The following is a 19,633-nucleotide window of genomic DNA, read 5'->3' on the forward strand; positions in this document are numbered from 1 at the left end:
AAGTGGAGATAATAATACCTAACTTACCAAAGCTGTAGGCTGATTGTGATAATAGGGTGAAATGTTTTTGGAAACCTGTTTGCATAGCATTTTTCAATTTATAAAGCAGCAGCAGCAGCAGCAGAAGAAGAAGAAGAAGAAGAAGAAATGTGAACAGTAATCACTGTAAATAAAGTCCAGCTATTCTAACAGCCAGATGCCTACGTGGCTATTTCTGTGTATTTTTCCTTTTAACCCCTTTACTAGTAAGATCCCATACTCTATTCAAAAACTGGAGGTTTGGGACCTTTACATTGGCTATTTCCTCTGCCTGAAATGCTTGTTCCCTAGATACCCCCATGCCTACAATATTAACTATGGAGATCCCTTATTTCACTTTTATTTTTTCATGGTACTCATCACTACCTGAAATTATCTCATTTATTCTTTTTTAAAATTATCTATTAAACTCCACCTACAGGAATATATTCCCCTTGAAAGCAGCAATTTGCCTGTCTTTGTTCATTCCTATATCCTCAGTTCCTTGAACAAGGTCAGGAACATAGAAGATGCTCAAAACATATCTGCATAATAAACATAACAACAATGCATGGCAATAAAACAAGAAACAGTACAAGGCTTAATAATATAAAAAGGCCCAAGCATAAAGGACTAGAAATTCAAGAAAGAGCAATTACTCTGAGCTAGGATAGATCAGTAAAACGTCATATGGACATGTTTTGAGTTCCTCCTTGAGGAATAGGGAGCATTTGAGTGAGTAAAGGGCAGCCAGGAGGGCAAGATGGATGGCATCAAGAAAGGCTGAATGTAGGAGTGACTATCCCTTGGCCCAGGAACAGAGACAAGCCCAGTCTGCAGGAGGTTGGTGGGATACAGAAGTTGGAAATGTACAAAGGTAAGTTGTACACAGACTGTAGAGATCATTCAGTGGCAAGCCTTAACTTGGCATTTAAAGAGAGACTTTTCCTAGGAAAATCAATGAAAATTATTTTTAAAAAAGAAAGTAAAATAAGGATTAGAAGAGGAACACTGTAGTTTTATTTTCTTCATGGTTATTATCACAGACAGGCATGGGAGGGAGACTCTAAAGATTGCATTTAAGACAAAGGGAACAGCAAATATTAAGACTTCAAACCTCCTTTTCTTGCTTAGAATACGGTGTCTTACTACAAAGTGTTTATAAGGAAAAATACATAAAGAAGATTGAACAAATATCAGTGAAAGTGATACTGATGCAGGCTGGCTGGGTTCCAGAGGCCCTNGGATAGAAATCAGTCACGAGACAAGAAGTGAGAGGAGAGTTTACTGAAGACATAGAGAGAGTGCAGATACAGACAGAGCTTCTGGGAGACTCAAAAAAGAAAGAAGAGTGAGTCTTGTCTTTGCGTGGGGCCTGGGGTTTTTATTGAGGACAGTGGTCTGGTGTATATGTCTTATCAGGCATCCAGGAACTGGTTAAAACAAAGACAAGTGTTTAGGTGTCTTCCACAAGTCATTTAAGCCAAGGGTCTTGGAGTCAAGCTGTCTGGCGTCAGTGGTCTAGGAAAACATTCTTGACAATCCTGCCTGGTCATTCTTTAGATGGCATCTATTGTGCGGATTCCAAAGAAATTATTAACTTCCTGACCTTTACAAGGAGTACATACATTATCTGTTTTGTAAGGTATGTGTAAGGCAGGGGTTTAGGTATTAGCAAGAATAGAGGCAGCAAGAAAGCAATCTTTCATGGGGTCTTTCAGTTTCCCTGTCTCATCCACATGATAAGGATTATTATCTTCACTGCACAAAAAGGAAACTGGGGCTTACAGAAGATAGGTAACTTATCCAAGTTTACATACGTAGGAAGGATCATACCTAGAGAAAGCAATTCTTGGCAGGAAAATTGTTCTCCCATTCATCATTCCCTTCCCCAGCCAACATTCATGCAAATTTGATTGCCAGAAATCATGTTGCCATTGCCCAAGACTCTTAGCCCAAAATTATTTCTGTAAGATACCCAAGATCCAAAGAATTCTTGCCATTGTTAATTTCTCAAAGTTACAAGTCAAATGTGCTCACCTAGAGTAATTCTTCCATTTTGATTTAGGCTAGCTATGTCCCCCAGCAAACCAAATGCCTAGTATAATGGCCAAATCCATCTTTAAGTCTCTCGAACTATGCCACTGAAAATTCATGGTCTGGAGGTGCTGCATTTGCAACTCCTCATAGGGCAGCTAGTTAACAGTATCAGCTACAGAATGTGGAACCCTCTTCCAGTAGAAACTGCAACTGAGCAACCACTGCCAAATAAGGAAGGGATACTGCAGTCCCTCCCTGCTGATGCTGTTAGTTTCTCTCAACCAAGAACACTGTAATTAACTGTACAGGTTTCACCAGAAAATATCTTCAAAGAGGCTTGTAAAATCAAAAGATGTGAAATGTGCCAGAAATAATAATAGAATCGTCGAGAATATATAGTTAGAAATGCTGAGGATGTTCAAGGATCGTGAAAAACAGCATATGTGTTAACGTTTTAAGGATTGATACTCCTACAGCAGGAAGAGTGTATGAAGCAAAGGAGGGTAGAAGAGCAGTAAAGTCCTTCTTGGCTGTAAATTACCTCTACCAGTGAGTTTTTCATTGTTGCTACTGTTGTTTATAAAATGAAATTGAGTTTAGGTACAGCTAGTAGAAGCATTAATATGGTATGGGAGGAGTGGTAATTCTTGGCATAGGTTTATTTCATTTTTATTATATTAGAGATGAAAGCTATTTTGTCAGTCAAAATGCATGTATTTCTTGTCTTTTTCTTTCTTTTTTTTCCTACAAGAGGTCAATGGAATATAGGATTCCCTTAATAAAACTTTACATTTAGAAGACTTTGTTGAAACACAGCTAATTGTTTCATTAATAACTACCCACTACAGAGATTAACGTAATGCCTGACACACCCATAGGTACTTGACTGAGTTTCTCATAATTGAATTGAAAAGGATGTGTAAAATAAATTGAAAGGAATTAATGAAGGCAATCCATTGTAAAGATATTTAACAGAGCAAGTTACATACTCACTATACCTAGGGGACCACACTGTTCATTTCATCTGGCTCTCTTAATTTGAGAGTGAAAGCCACCTACTTTTTCACATTAAAAGGAAAGGCAACTACTCCGACTACTCCAGGAACTAGTGCCTACCCTCCCCCCACCACAGGGTTTCATATCAAGGATATTTTATGCAACATCTTTTAAAAAGCAGCAATCTTTGTTTTCTGTTAACATCTGACTCATTTTTGGCTCATTTTAAATGATTAAATTCTGTGTGTAGTCACATGGTCTTAAATCGTTCAAGTAATTTTTTCTTTTTTTTTTTTTAATGTTTATTCATTTTTGAGAGACAGAGTACAAGCAGAGGTGGAGCAGAGAGAGGGAGACACAGAATCAGAAGCAGGCTCCAGGATCTGAGCTATCAGCACAGAGCCCGATTTGGGGCTCAAACCCACAAACCGTGAGATCATGACCTGAGCCGAAGTCAGCCGCTTAACCGACTGAGCCACCCAGGCGCCCCACAAATAATTTTTTTCTAACCCAGAAATGGCTTTAGAAATTTCTAAATTTTTGTCATACAACAAGCTGTCCTGCCTATTTTTTAGAAAATGCAATGTATCAAAATTGGTTACCAACAAATATATCTCAATATTGTCTCTCCCATCTTTCCTACTTTAATCTTGAAGGCTCTGCTTTTACTGAAATGTTTACAAGACATAAATTTTTCCTAGAAACATGTTTCATGATAACATAAATTTACACATCTGGATGTAATAGAAGAAACAAAAGGGGTTAGTTCCTAAATGTTGGCTAAGTATCCCATAAGAGATTAAATATCTCTGGACTACCTAGTAGAAGAGAAGCACTATAATCAAGTGCTATCCAGACTATGAAATATGCACTTACTCACGAGTGCACTTGCAACAATAATGAAAATCAAACTATCAACTCCAAAGAAAACACTAAATTTTACTAATGCATACTTTCTTATTACTATAAAATAATACATAGTACTTGAAAATTTAATGTACAGAAGGCCTTTANAATAATTCAATTTTACACAAATAAATAATACCATATATACTGATTTACAACTTGTTTTTTCAATCTAATATTTCTTGAGTATCTTTTTCAGTAAGGATAAAGTACCTTATCCTTTTTAGTGGCTACATAATACTCTGTAATCTAAATGTATCATAATTGACTTAACTGATCCCCTATTTATGGATATTTGGCTGTTTCTAGTTTATGCTATCATCAAGATCATCTTTGTACATATTTCTTTTTTTAATAGTTTATTGTCAAGTTGGTTTCCATATAACACCCAATGCTCATCCCCACAATCTTTGTACGTATTTCTTACAGCACATGTAAAAATTGTTAGATGGAAGGTAACACATAGGAATATAAAATGGTGCAGCTGCTTTGGAAAATAGTTCAGTAGTTCCTCAAAAGATTAATCATAGAGTTACCATAGACTTACCAATTTCATTCATAGTTACATACCCAAGAGAAATGGAAACATATTTTTATCCAAAACCTTGTACACAAATATTCACAGCAGTATTATTCATAAGATCCAAAAACTCAAAACAAAACTCAAATGTTTATTAACTGATAAATGGATAAAAAATAGTTTGTGGGTATATCCGTATAATTACATATTATTCAGCCATAAAAGAAATGAAGTACTGATGCATGCTAAAACATGAATGAGCCTTAAAAGCATTATACTAAATGATAGCTCACAAAAGCTCACATATTATGTGATTCCATTTATACAAAATATTCACATTAGGCAAATTCGTAGAGACTGAAAGTAGATTAGCAGTTGCCAGTTGGTGGGGAGAGGAAGGAACAGAGAATGAATGCTAATAGGGCAATAAAAATGTTTTGGAATTAAATGGTGATGGTTACACAATCCTGCCAATGTCCTAAGAAAACACTGAGTTGTACACTTTAAATGGGTAAATTTTATGGTATGTGAATTATAATTCAATAAAGCAATTTTAAAAAGTAACATAAAGCCTTTCAAAGAAGGGTCAGTCTGGAATATATACACTCCACTGGAATACTTTTATCTTGGGTTATCCCCCACATAACCCAGAAAAAAAATTGCATTTATATAATTTCTCCCACCAGACAGTTAAAATGTTTTTCATTTCCTAAAGGAAATGCCTGTGTTTAAATTTGAAGAGAAAAAATTAAATCAAAGATTAGCTTTCAAAGACAGGCTTAAATATCTTTTTAAAAATACTATTTCTGTGTTATTATTGTTTTTTCTAATTATAAAAGTAAACATACTGTATGAAATTTGGAAAAGACATAAAAGCCTAAGAAGAATAAAGCAAAGATTATGTATCATCCCACCACCCAGAGATAATCATTGTTAACATTTAAGTATATTTTCTTCTTGTCTTTTAATATACTTTTGTTTATGAAATTGAGACCACATTCTGTATACACAGCTTCATATTTTACTTTCTTATTTTAATATTGTGATATCATGAGCATTTTCTCATTTCAAAAACACGATTTTAAATACTTGCATAATTTTCTATTCTATGCCTATATCATAATTTATTTAACCAGTTTCCAATTTTTAGATATTTAGTCGCTTCCAATTTTTACTTCTGTAATTGTTTTTGTATCTAAATCCTTTTGTACATTCTTAGTTATTTCCTTAAGACAAATACCTAACAGTGAAAATACTGGGTCAAAAGATATGCACATATTAATGCTTTTGGTATGTATTCTCAAATTGCCCTTCAGAAAGGTCAGACCAATTTATAACTCCTCTAGAACTGTTTCTCCCTTACTGTCCAACATTGTCTATAACAGTTTGTTTTTAACCTTTTAATTGTTGACATATTTTAGGTATTCTAGCATGTGAGTTCATTGTTCTTCAAATGATAACTATTGGCCATTTTTTGTCTTTGCACGTGTGTGTGTGTATGTGTGTGTGTGTAAACTGTTCATTTCCTTTTGTCTATTGTGTTGTTCATACTTTTCTTATTAACATATAAGTGCTCATTATATAGTAATAGTATCAAGTATTTGTCTTTAAAGACCATTTCCATACCTATAGTACTACTGTACATTGGAGCCTTTATGTCTTCATCAGGACAAATTTATCCAAAATCCAAAGAGGAAAAAGGGCAGAAATATTCCCTTTCCTCTTTCCACCACAAACTAGATGATATAAGGAACACACAAATGATCTTAAAAATAAACGGACCACATTATTAGAGAAATAATTCAGTCTCCCCTGTGGATTCATTAATGGCCCCTATAAACACCTTTCTCGTAAGTCTCTCTGGGCACCTAATGCCTGTTCTAAATCAATAGCCCTGGAGGCTGAGGGCCTGCCTAAACTTCCTCTTTCCACCAACAACTCAAACTGTAGCTTTCTTCACAATCCTAGACACTTTAACACTTTCTGGTACTTCAAGAGCAAACTCTAGAGATTCTAATCACTAGGTCTAATTACAATGAAGGGAAAATTGTCACTAAAATGTTAATAAAAGAAAACAATTACTAAGCCAAATAGAATCTCATTCTCTTGACAGTCTGATACTATGGATTAGGCTATGTTTCTGAACACTGACTTCTGAACTACATCTACAAGCAAGGGGAAAAATCTCCTCTTACTATTCAAGAGGAAAGGGTCTTTGAGGACCTCATACAATATTGTTACTCTGAACCATATACAGGTCTGAGGTAAAGAAAGAATTGGCTTACTGACAATTTGCTATGGTTTGAGAGGTACCTGGAGGCCATGAGGTTCAAGTAATCCTTTTGTGCCCAAGGATTAATGCCTGAAATACCACCATGAATTTAGACTAAACATCTAGAGCTCAGTTCAAATGTAAGCAAATGCACAGAGGAAGTTTTCTAGTCAGACACCTCAGTGAAAGTGAGGGGTATTTGGTCCCTTCCACAGGCACAGGTGTGGATGAGGCATGGGAAGAAGAGAGTATGATGTATAGAGTGCCTAAGTAGGCAAACATAATTTGTCCACAAATCTGCCCCAGGCCATAACTAAAAAGGCATAGGTGCAAATATATCCCACGTTGCCTCATCAGGCACAAGTGAATAACAGTTCTTTTTCTAGTAGACAGCTTTGCCATTTCCACTACACTCTTTGATCTAGATAAGACTCATCTTCACCCAAGGAAACAACAAAATATGGAGATTTCTCATATCTTTATAACAAAGCTTTGTCACATAGCTCCATCTAAGGACCAGGGACAGTTCTAAATGCTTTACATGTATCAACTCATTTATATTTCACAACGACACTATCAAGGTAGCTACTATTATTTCATTTAACAGATAAGGGAACCAAAGGAGAAAGAAAAGGCAATACTAGGATTTGGATTAAAGTTTGGAAGAATCCAAAGTTAATATTATAACCTGTATTTGAAAGCCATTTGTACATTCCCAAAAAGATAGCTTGTCAAAAAGTCATTGATGCTATTCCATTTTAGCTTTTGTGTTACAGTTTGGTGTCATTTTAGGAGTTCTTTAACAAAATGGTCATGGGGTGGGGGCGATTTTTAAGAAGCTTACATTGGTTGTTAGGAGAATAAGCCTTAAAAATCAGATGGACTTGGAGTTTTGTCCCAACTCTGCCATATACTAGTTCTGTGAATTTCAGGGTTACTTAACATCTCTGAGCATCAGTTTCTTCATCTGTACAATGGATTTGATTATAATAATCCTCATTTAATAGGGCTATTATAAATATTACATGAGTTAATATGTGTAAAACTTTACTATAGTGCCTAGAATGTAGCAAGCATTCAATAAATATTACTTACACATATTATAAAACTAGAGAAGACTTTAGTGACACTCTAGAATTTAGCTCAGTTTGACATTATTCTGAGTGGCAAGGAAAATACACAGGTATTAGCCCCACTGAGTGTGCCACCATTCAAGAGGCAAGGCAAGAGAGCCAGACAGTAGTCACCTACAGAGCCTGTCTCAATAAATGACAGCTGCAGCATCTCCCAACAACATGGTTTGTATGCTGACAGCAATGGTGAGTGGTAGAATGTACTACTAGCCAGTAGCTCAGACTTCTCAGTCATACCTGAGGAGTTTTCCCTTTAAAATCCAGGTACCAAGCTACCAGACACTCTTCACCTTCCATTTGTTTCTCTCATTCACCAGAAATTTGTTTATCAGGCTTGGGAAACTCAAGATGCAATCCTCCATTTCCCCATCTTTAGAAGATCAAAAGGAGATAACCAAAATCACGTTCATATTCCCAGGCTAATAAAAATCTAATTAACTCATAGACTTATAGGACCATATATTGTAATATATGAGCCAAGGAAAATAGATCTAAGTAGATCTGAGTTTAAGCATCGCTGCCATTTATAGATTATGCAACCTTAGGCAAGTTATTTACCTTCCCTGAGCCTCATTTTCTATAACATGAAGGACAGTGGTGGCTGCTGCAAATAGTAAATGAAATGTTGGATGTGCAAGTGTTTTGCAAACACTAAGGGACATATGAATGGTGAGTTTCCAATGTAGTCAAACATATGCAAATAAAAATCCTAAAAATAAAAATTGCTACAAGACTGGTTAAAAACTAACAGAAAATATCATCACTAAATTGTAAATTATGTATTACTTATTTATTATTACTATTATTTGACTGCCAAACTTCTGGTAAATACAGGTATAATCTGAAGCAAAAGAAGGAATAAATAGAAACCTGTGGGGAAATTCTGAAGAAAACTTATGGGCAGGTTTTAGGGCTGTAGATGGCACTGGTTCTTCAGGATGTCTCATTTCTCTATAAAATGTATGGTTTCCTTTTTTCTGGATTGGTGGGGAGAGGATAATAAAAGGTTACCCATGGTGAAGTGATATCCAAGAGCCCCAAAGAAAAGAAAAGTGTATGTATGTAAGTATATTCTGGAAAGGACAAATACTGCAGACATCTTGACTCTCCCCAAACAAATCTCACTGTTATGTCTCAGGAACTCTCAAGCAGAGCCCAGGAAGTCAGGACTGCATTGTTACCATATAGCCACTAGGAGTACCCTCTCTGTCTCCAATTTCCTGTTTTTGTAACCAGAGCAATTTTTCTTCTTAGCTTTGCTGAGATAGGGTAAAATTTTGAAAAGTTACTTCACAATCTAAGGAAATATAATACAGAAATAGGCAAAAACAATTCAAGAGAAGAAAGACCAATGAGTTCAGAGAGCACTAATTTCTTCTATTTGTTTGCATAAACTCTAATTACATAACCTGGCAATTATCTACTAAATTTGAAATGAAAATATTCTTCAGCCAACCAATTCCACTTTCAAGTCTATGTTTAGAGAAATTCTTGCACATGAATAGAAATGGGAATTGGCAAGGATGTTTAGTATAGAACTATTTGTAATTAAGAAAGAAAATAGGGGTGGGAGAGGGGAAAAGTAGGAGGGAATGAAGGAAGAGAGAAAGACAAGGAGAAAGAGAGAAAGGAAGAAATAAGGGAAGGAAGGAGGGAAGGGAAGGAGAGGAGAGGAGAGGAGAGGAGAGGAGAGAAGAGAAGAGAAGAGAAGAGAAGAGAAGAGAAGAGAAGGGAAGAGAAGGAAAGAGAAGAGAAGGAAAGAGAAGAGAAGGAAAGAGAAGAGAAGGAAAGAGAAAGAGAAGCACTCATATCAACTATGGTTTATCCAAACACCATAGACTACTGAGCAACCATTTGAAAAGAGATAGATACGTCTATACTAACACAGAAAAAAATGTTAAAGAGTTGTTGAGTGGAAAAGAAGCAAGCTATACAGCAATGCATACAGTAGGGTATTATTTATGTGGAATAAAACCCACAAAACCAAACATATTTCTATTTCTACATATATAGTCAAAGTCAGAGAAAAATTTATGAAAAGATGTACATCAAATTGGTGGTTAAAAGGAAGGTCAAAGAGAATTTTTGCTTTGTCTTCACAAAGTGAGTTTTTAATTAAGTTTTTCATTTTAATTCCAGTATACTTAACACACAGTGTTATATTAGTTTCAGGTGTACAATACAGTGCTTGACCAATTCTATATATTACTCAGTGCTCATCATGATAAGTGTACTCTTTAATCCCTATCACCTATTTCAGCCATCCTCCCACCCACCTACCCTCTGGCAACCATCAGATTATTCTCTATAATTGAGTCTTTTTCTTTGTCTCTCTCTTTTTTTCCTTTGCTCATTTGCTTTGTTTCACAAATTCCACATAATGAGTGAAATCTTGTGGTATTAGTTTTTCTCTGACTTATTTCACATAGCACTATGCTTCCTAGCTCCATCCATGTTGTTGCAAATGACACAATTTCGTTCCTTCTTATGGCCGAAAAATATTCTCTTGTATATATACACCACATTTTCTTTTCCATTCATTGTTGTTCATTTGAGGGTTTTTTTGGTGTGTTTTTTTTTTTTTTGCTTCTTGATGTAAGCCTTGCTATAAACTTCCCACGTAGAACCATTTTTGCTGCATCCCAAAGGTTTTGTACCATTGTATTTTCATTCTCATTTGTTTCCATGCAATTTTCAATTTCTTCTTTGAGTTTTTGGTTGACTCATTCATTGTTTTTATAGCATACTATTAAGCCTCCATGTATTTGTGATCTTTCCAGATACTTTCTTGTGTTTAATTTCTAGTTTAATAGTGTGATCAGAAAAGATGCGTGATAGGACTTCTTTCTTTTTTCATTAGTTGAGACTTGCTCTGTGATGTAATATGTGATCTACTCTGTAGAATATTCCAAGTGTACTTGAAGAGAATGTGTACTCTGTTGTTTTAGGATAGAATATCTGAATATGCCTTTTAAATCCATCTAGTACAATGTGTCATTCAAAGCCACTGTTTCCTTGTTGACTTTCTGTTTGGATTATCTGCCCATTGATGTAATGGTGTGATAAAGTCCTCTACTATTATTGTATTATTATCGATTAATACCTTTTTTTAATACCTTTATGTTCATTATTAACTGTTTTATGTATTTGAGTGTTTCCATTCTGGGTACATAACTATTCACAATTGTTATATCTTCTTGCTGGATTGCCCCCTTTATTATTATATAGTGTCCTTCTTTATCTCTTGTACAATCTTTGTTTTAAAGTCTATTTTGAGCAATATAAATATTGTTACCCCAGCTTNATATCTTCATCTCTTACTTTTAATCTGCAGGTGTTTTTAGGTCTAAATAAGTCTTTTGCAGTCAGCATATATACGAGTCTTATTTTTACCTCCACTCTGTCACCCCATGTCTTTTGTTTCGGTGTTTATATACTTTAAAGTGAGAGAAAGAGACAGAGCATGAGAGAGGAAGGGGCAGAAAGAAAGATACAGAATCTGAAACAAGCTCCAGGCTCTGAACTGTCAGCAGAGCTCGATGCGGGGCTCAAACTCACAAACCATGAGATCATGATCTGAGTCGATGTCGGATGCTTAGCCAACTGAGCTACCCAGGCGTCCCACCCCATGTCTTTTGATTGAGCATTTAGTCTATCAAAGTGATTATTGACAGATATATATTTATTGACATTTTGTTACTTGGCTTATGATTGCTTTTGTAGTGTGAACCTTTCTTCTCTTGCTCTTTTTAATGGCTTGTTGGCTTTCTTTAGTGATATACTTGGATTCCACTCTCTTTAGTCTTTGCATCTATTTTTTATTTGTGGTTACCATTAGCTTTATGCATAACATCTTTTGCATTTAGCAGTCTATATTAATTTGATGGTTGCTAAAATTTGAACCCATTCTTTACTCCTCTTCCTCCCATATGAGTTTTAGGTAAATGGTGTCATATTTTACATCCTTCTATTTTGTGAATCCCTTGACTGATTTTTATAGAAATAGTTATTTTTATTGCTTTTGTGCTTTCTACTTTTCATACACCTCTTGTGGTCTTATCTTTCCTCTCAAAGAGTCCTCTTTTTTAATGTTTATTTATTTTTGAGAGAGAGACAGAGTGTGAGTGGGGAGGGGGAAGGCGCAAAGAGAGGAGAAGACACATAATTTGAAGCAGGCTCCAGGCTCCAAGCTGTTAGCACAGAGCCCAACACAGGGCTCGAACTCATGAACCTCAAGATCATGATCTGAGCCAAAGTTGGATGCTTAATGAATTGAGCCACCCAGGCACCCCCAAAGAGTCTTCTTTAATATTTCTTGTAGGGCTGGTTTAGTGGTCATGAATTATTTTAGTTTTTGTACGTCTAGAAAACCTTACATTTCTCTTTCCATTCTGAATGATAGCCTTAATGGATAGAGTACTCTTGGCTGCAGCTTTTTCCCTTTTAACACTTTGAATATATCATGCCACTCCCTTCTGGCCTGTAAAGTTTCTACTGAAAAATCCCCCGACAGCCTTTTTGGGTTTCCCTTGTATATAACGGTCTTCTTTTCTCTTGCTGCTTTAAAATATTTTCTTGGCAGGGGAGGGGCAAGATGGCGGAGAAGTAGGGAGCTCCATACCTGCACTCGTGCCCAGGCATCACACGGAAAAGATCTGAAGCCATAGGANATTTAGGGAAGTTTTCAGCTAGAACTTCTTCAAATAATTTTTCTGCCCTCTTTTCTCTCTCTTCTTCTGGGATCCCTATAATGCAGATGTTATTACACTTGATGGAGTCACTGAGTTCCCTAAGTTTATTCTGATTTTGCATATTCTCACCTGCTCAGCTTTATTATATTCCATTACTCTGTCCTTCATGTCACTGATTTGGTCTTGTGCTCCTTCTGGCCTGCTGTTTATTCCATCTAGTGTATTTTTTATTACAATTATTGCGTTCTTCATCTCTGACTGGTTCTTTTTATTTCCTGTGGTAAGGATCTCACTGTTGTCCTTCACTCTTTTATCCAGTCCACTGAGTCTCTTTATGATCATTACTTTAAATTTTCTATCAGGCATGTTGCTTATCTCCATTTCTTCTAGGTCTCTTGTGATTTTGTCCTATTTTTTCATTTGGGACATATCCCTCAGTCTCATCTTTTTGCCTTACTTTGTATGTTTGTTTCTCCGTGTTAGGAAAGTCAGCTACCTCTTCTACTCTTGAAGGTAATGGCCTTATGAAGAAAAGGTCCTATAGTGTCCTGCAGTGTAGTGTCCCCTGTTTTCTAGAACCAGATTCTTCAGAGAGTGTCTTATATGTTGCATGTGTCCTGCTATTCAGTCCCAGCCACTCTTTCCTTCAGTAAAGTTGTCTGGAGAGGCTCTCTTTGCCTGTTTTGGTCAGTGTTTGGTCCCTGGCCAAGTGGGGTGTATTTTAATGATGTGTGCCCTGCTCTGTTTGCAAAATGAGACCTTCCACTGCCAGAATTTAGGTCTTGGGTTAGGAGACAAGATGTTTTCAGGGTTTGCATCAGTCTTCTGGAGGAGGGGACCTGCAGTGCTGAGACTGAGGCAAGCATGACTGGAAAAGGCAGACCCACAAAAGCTTGGGCAGCAGGTCTTGTTGCAAACAAGTTAGGTATCAAGTGTCAGAGCTGCGCTGGTTTCCACAAGTGGCCATGTGTCTATGCTAGGGGATCTGGTATGGAAATGGCCTCTGCCAGTTCCTTTCTCCCTGGTGGTATCTCCCTATGACCCCTGCCCCTCTGGGCCATGCTCTGAGATGAATAAATAACTCTCCCTCCTGTGTACCCCAGGCATTTTTCAAACTGCTGCTTCTATGCTTCTCTCCACTGGCTGTCATTCTGTCTCTTTAAGGGTAGAGACTCAGCTTCCTACCACCCTCCTGGGTCTCACAGAGCTGAGCCTGTTGATTTTTTAAATTCTAGGTTTTAAACCCCATTGGTTGTAAGAACTCATGAAATTTGGCCCCTCTTACTATCAAATTCAAATGTTATGGGGATTTTTCTTCCCCAAGCAGGTTACCCTAGGTGATAGTCTATTTCTTGTCCTTCACCACACCCTTAGCTCCCTCTTGACCTCAGTTGGGTACAGTGCATTTTGCTAACAAACCATATCTCTGCCCTTCCTACCTTCTATGTGGCCTCTTCTTTATCTTTAGCTATGGAGCTTGTTCTGCCAGTCTTTGCACTGTTTTCTGGATTATTTATGCTGATGTGAGTGTTACATAGTTGTATCCAGAGGCATAGGATCCTCTTATTCTGCCATCTTCCCCTGAAGTTTATAATGTGCACTTTAAAAGTGAGAATGTATTTCATATACTTATATTTTTTTATTTTTTAATTTAAAAATATGCTTGTGATCTCTAGCCACAGGCCAAGAATCCAAAGTGGCTTCCTATGGGCACTGTAACACCCAAAGGCCTTCCTCATTACCATGTGGTCAGCCTCAGATTGCCCACTCTGGTCTCCCTTGGTCCTACTTCAGACTGACAGTCTCCACAGCTTTCCTAGGTTCTTCCCTAGTTTTTGGTTGGAATTTCCCTTTCTGCCACTCTTAAAAGCATTTATTCATCATTCATTCAAATCCATGAACCATTTTTGAGTTCACAGTATTTGCTAACAGCTGAGAATAAAATTATAAATAAAAACATACATAGCTCTTTCTTATGATCTGTAGCTTGCAGTTAGTACTCTAAAGTGGGAAGAGCTTGGCCACCATATGAAGTTTTAGTTTCAGCTCTGCATGACTTGGGATACAGTGTCCTCATCTGTAGCATGGGATATTAATGCAACCTATCTCACAATGTTATAGTGAGGATTCAATAAAATAGTGCAAGCAACTCATAGAGCAGAGTTTCTGGAACATAGCAACTGCTTAGAGAATATTAACCTTTATCCATGTACTTAATATTTTCCTGCACTCACCTTTCCAATAATAATAGTTATTATAGCAAATATTTATATTGCTTGTATTATGTATCAGGCACTATACTAAACGTTTTACACCTATTAGCTCATTCAAGCTATCAAAACCCCTATGAAATAGATACTAGTTTCTCCATTTCCAGGTTAGAAATTTAAAGCACAAGTTAAACACCTTGCACAAGATCCACAACTAGGGACACTTGCAGTTCTTGGTGCCTGGCGCAACTTCCTTCAAAATATCTACTGTTCAAGAAATTTCTGCAATCTCAGCTTGGAGAATGATCACTCCACACCTCCGTGTGCATATGGGTCAGTCAAAGCATACACCAATTTTTATGCTGAGCATGATGCTCTGAACATTGAAATGGCGATCAAGACCAAAGGTCTGGATAAGGTCACCATTGTCAACATTTTGGCTAACCCAGCAATGAACAGGGGCAAGATATTGCCTTCATCTACCAGAGAAGGACCAAAAGGTAATGTACATCAGCACTAAAATCAGCCTTGTCTGGCCGCCTGGAGACCATTATTTTGGTCCTATTGAAAATATCTGCGCAGTATGTTTCTGAGCTGAAAGCATCAATGAAAGGTCTGGGAACTGATGAGGACTCCCTCATCGAGATCATCTGCTCAAGGATCAACCAGAGGTTTCAGGAAATTAACAGAGTCTACAAGGAAATGTACAAGACTGCTCTGGAGAGGGACATTGTTTCAGACATATCTGGTGACTTCTGCAAGCTGATGGTTGCCCTTGCAAAGGTAGAAGAGCAGAGGATGGCTCTATCATTGCTTATGAACTGATTGACAATATCTGTGATCTCTACAATGCTGGATTGAAGAGGAAAGGAGATGATGTGCCCAAGTGGATCAGCATCATGACCAAGTGGAGTGTGTTTCACCTCCAGAAAGTATTTGTCAGCTACAAGAGCTACAGCCCTTATGACATGCTGGAGAGCATCAAGAATGAGGTCCAGGGAGACCTGGAAAAAGCTTTCTTGCACTTGATAAGTTGCATTCAGAACAAGCCCCTGTATTTTCCTGACTGACTATACGACTCCATGAAGGACAAGGGGACTTGTGATAAAATCCTGATTAGAATCATGGTCTCTTGCAGTGAAGTGGATATGTTGAAAATTAAGTCTGAATTCAGGAGAAAGTATGGAAAATCCCTGTACTACTGTGTCCAGCAAGACACGAAGTGGGCTTACCAGAGCACTGCTGTACCTGTGTGGTGGGGATGACTGAGGTCCACAACAGCATGAGCGTCAGGAATGGTACTCCTTCATTTCCGACTAACAGTTCTAGAAACTAGCTTGTGACTAACAGTCCCCTTATGCCCATCCCTGCAAGGATGATGTTAGCATTGCCCCATTCCCACTCTTATTTCAGTTGCTGAAGCATTGCCTGCATCTCATGTCCAGTCTCTCCTTTTAGCCAAAGAAATGAACATTCCCAAGAGTTGGAAGTGAAATCTATGATGTGAAACATTTTACTTCTTGTGTACTGTGTCATAAGCAGACGAATAAACTGAATTTTTACTTAAAAAAAAAACCCAACTTGCCCAAGATCATATAGTTAATAAGTGGCAGAGATGAGATTTGAAGCAAAAACTGTTTACTGCCAGTCTGTTTGTAACTGTTCTTTGTCCCTCGTAAGCATCTCTATGGCTATGGGCCCCTGTTCTTCCACCTCCAAAATCCATTTCTCTGTTTCTTCATTCATTCAACAGATCCGTATTAAAGACCTACAATGTGCTAGGCCCTGTTCTAGGCATAATGCTATAACAATAACAAGGTCTGCCAACATGAAATATCTAGTGGGGTATAACAGGTGAAGGAAGAGTGGTGAGAGAAAATGAATTAATCTATAAATTAGCATCATGTAGTTGTACATGTTTGAAGTAAATAAAGTAGAGATGAGTTTTATTGGCTTTGTCTGAACCAGTCACTAGTTGCAAATTAAGACAGTTACTCCTTTTTGGAGAAAGTCAGGTTTGCTACCTATTGTTCTGAGCTCACAGGAAGGCATATGGCTTCTGTGACAGCTTTTTTTCTCACTTAATTCCCTCTTGCCTGCTGAGATAGAAGAAAATTACAGCATATTCTCTTTCAGAAGCCTAAGCTCCTGAGAAGCCTTCCCACTTATTCCTGTTTCACAGGACCCAAATCTTTCTCGGTCCATTTACATAGCAAAAATTACAAGGTACCCTGAAGATGGAGAATGCTCAGCTCTCTCCCAGCTCAGGTTCTGAACTCTTCCCAGGTCCCAGAAGCTCTCTTCCCAGCCCGGCCACAAGTGGATGATATCACAACATTCCAATCAAGTCAGTCTAACATGGATCAAAGTATTTCCAACATCCAATAACCATCTGTTCCACTTTGGGCCCTTTAAGCCAGGGCACTCTGCCATGCACTATGCATCATAATATCAAGCTTAAAAGTAAAGCAGTCAGCTATTTTACCAGCAAAATGGGTTTATTCAGGAATAGCAGGAGAATTTAAAGTCAGGATATGTAAGCTATAGCAAACCATGCATGAATCCAGAGATCAAAGGAAAGGAACATTAAAGAGAAAAGGGGAATTCTGGGGGGTTATCTTTTTGAATGATAGTGTAATCATGGCACAGAGATGCAAAAGCATCTGACTCTGGGGGTTCCAAACAGACCAGGCTTGGCCACTTGCCAATGACAAAATCCAAAAGTATAGAAATGAGTGGTGGTGAAACAAGAATTTGGGTCAGTGAGGGCAACACTAAGAAGACAGTGGACTAATGTCTCAAAGCCTGTCTCCAAAGTGCTGAAAATACTTCTAGGTTTATGTAAGGAAAATGTGAAATAAAGATCAGTGGGCACATGCTGCTGGGCAGTAAAGGTCAGGTTGATCATTGTCTTGGGGTCAATCATGTGGGGTCTTGATGGTGTCAGGGCAGTCATTATTGCTTGAAGGAGTAGTTTTGATTCCCATCACAGTATGTTTTGCCCACTGGGTCTTTTGCCTGAGTTAAAAGATAAGCTGGAAAGAAGAACTTAATCAATTAGAAAATACAGACTGAGGTCAAAATGGAGGTAGTTGTAGTCCTCTTTCAATAGTCCATTGGACAAAAGCCAGAGTTCAGGGTGGTGATGATTTCTCATCAGCTGAGTTGTGGTACTTTCTTATTGGTTGAACTTGTTGCTGGGCAAGGAGAAATTCTTCCTTTCTCCTGCCAGAGTAATAAAGTAGGCTTCTTCCTGTTGGGGTCTGCAGTTGACAATGAGTGGTAGTTATACAGGCTAGCTGGGTTTAAGGACACAGAGGGGTTACCACAGAACCGGCCAAGAGGGTCCTTGGCTTCATGCAGATTAGAAATCAAATGTGAGCTGAAAGGAAGTGAAAGCAGAGTTTATTGAAGACAGAGAGAGTGTATATATGGACAGAATGTATATATATGGAGAGAGTGTATATATGTACAGAGAATCTGGGAGACTCATAAATGAAAGAAGAGTGAGTCTCTTTCTTTGCTTGGGGAAGGGTGTTTTTATTGAGGATAATAGTTTAGTGCACAAGTCTTTCTTAGTAATCCAAGAATAAAGACGAGTGGTTAGATGTTCTTAATAAGTCACGTATGCCCTGGAGCCAGGGGTCGGGATGAGTCAGTGATCTTGGAAAATGTTCATGATGACCCCACCTGGTCACTCCTTATATATTATGTATTGTGCTGGAAGACTCCAAAACGTTTATTAAATCCTTGACCCTTACAAGGAAGACATGCATTATCTATCCTATAAGGTGTGTGTAAGGGGATGGGGGTGTAGGTACTAACAACAGAAGCAGGAAAAGGAGCAAAAAAAGCAGTTTTTCATGGTGTCCCTTTAGTTTTCATGCCTCAGTAGAGCATGAGAGTAGGGTTATGGCCTATCAACTCCATTCAAAATGAAGTGCCTTTTATTCAGTTGCACAATACCTATATAAAAGCAAATCAAGAGAATTTGTGTAACAAATCCACTCCATCAAACAAAGTAAAAAGCCCACTTTTGATATTAGGGACTGTCTCTGGTGTGTGCCCAGACACTAACTTCCATGAGCCCATTTCAACTCTCTTTTTGTTGTTTACAGAACTTGATCCAGTGAACATTTTGGATCACCATCTGATTCTGCCTCCAAGCACCTTCTATCTCATAAGCTGCTGTTGATAAAAAGCTCTTGGGAGCCTTCTCCTTCCAGAGAGTTCCCTGGTAGATTTAGCAATTAAGAGTGTAGGTTCTGGGTGCCTGGGTAGCTCAGTTCGTTAAGCATCCAACTGTGGCTCAGGTCATGATCTCACAGTTCATGAATTTGAGCCCTGCATTGGGCTCTGTGCTGACAGCTCAGAGCCTGGAGCCTGCTTCAGATTCTGTGTCTCCTTCTCTCTATGCCCCTCAACCACTCACACTCTGTCTCACTCTCTCCTAAAAATAAATAAACATTAAAAAATTTTAATTAAAAAAAAAGAATGTAGATTCTGGCATCAGAGATCTTGAGTTAGATTCCTATTCCTGCTACTTCCTAGCTTTGTAGTTATGATATAATGACTTAAAATAGGAAATATAGATTTAGTATTTGTTCTGTTTCTGAGACAGAGCTCCTAAAACCCTTGGAAATTCCTGAGCAATAAAATCAATAAAGGCGTCATTTGCTATGTTAACAATATGACTTTTGGACCACACCTAAGGAAAGGGGCTGGTTGCCAGGAAAACCAACCATGTGATTAGAGGGTTGGGACTGTTACAGGAGGGTGGGATAGATGCTGGTCCTTTTCTCATGGAGTCATGAAGAATGAATCTCCCAGCCAACAGAGAGAGACCA

General features: G+C 37.8%; 1 pseudogene; it reads left to right on the plus strand.

The window, feature by feature from the left end:
* The first annotated feature begins 785 nt into the window (after positions 1 to 785).
* Positions 786 to 16,055, plus strand: LOC144233591 (annexin A2 pseudogene; annotated as a pseudogene).
* The last annotated feature ends 3,578 nt before the right edge of the window (positions 16,056 to 19,633 follow it).

This window comes from Crocuta crocuta, unplaced genomic scaffold (genome assembly GCF_008692635.1).
Source record: "Crocuta crocuta isolate KB4526 unplaced genomic scaffold, BGI_CrCroc_1.0 scaffold2194, whole genome shotgun sequence".
Classification (NCBI taxonomy): domain Eukaryota; kingdom Metazoa; phylum Chordata; class Mammalia; order Carnivora; family Hyaenidae; genus Crocuta; species Crocuta crocuta.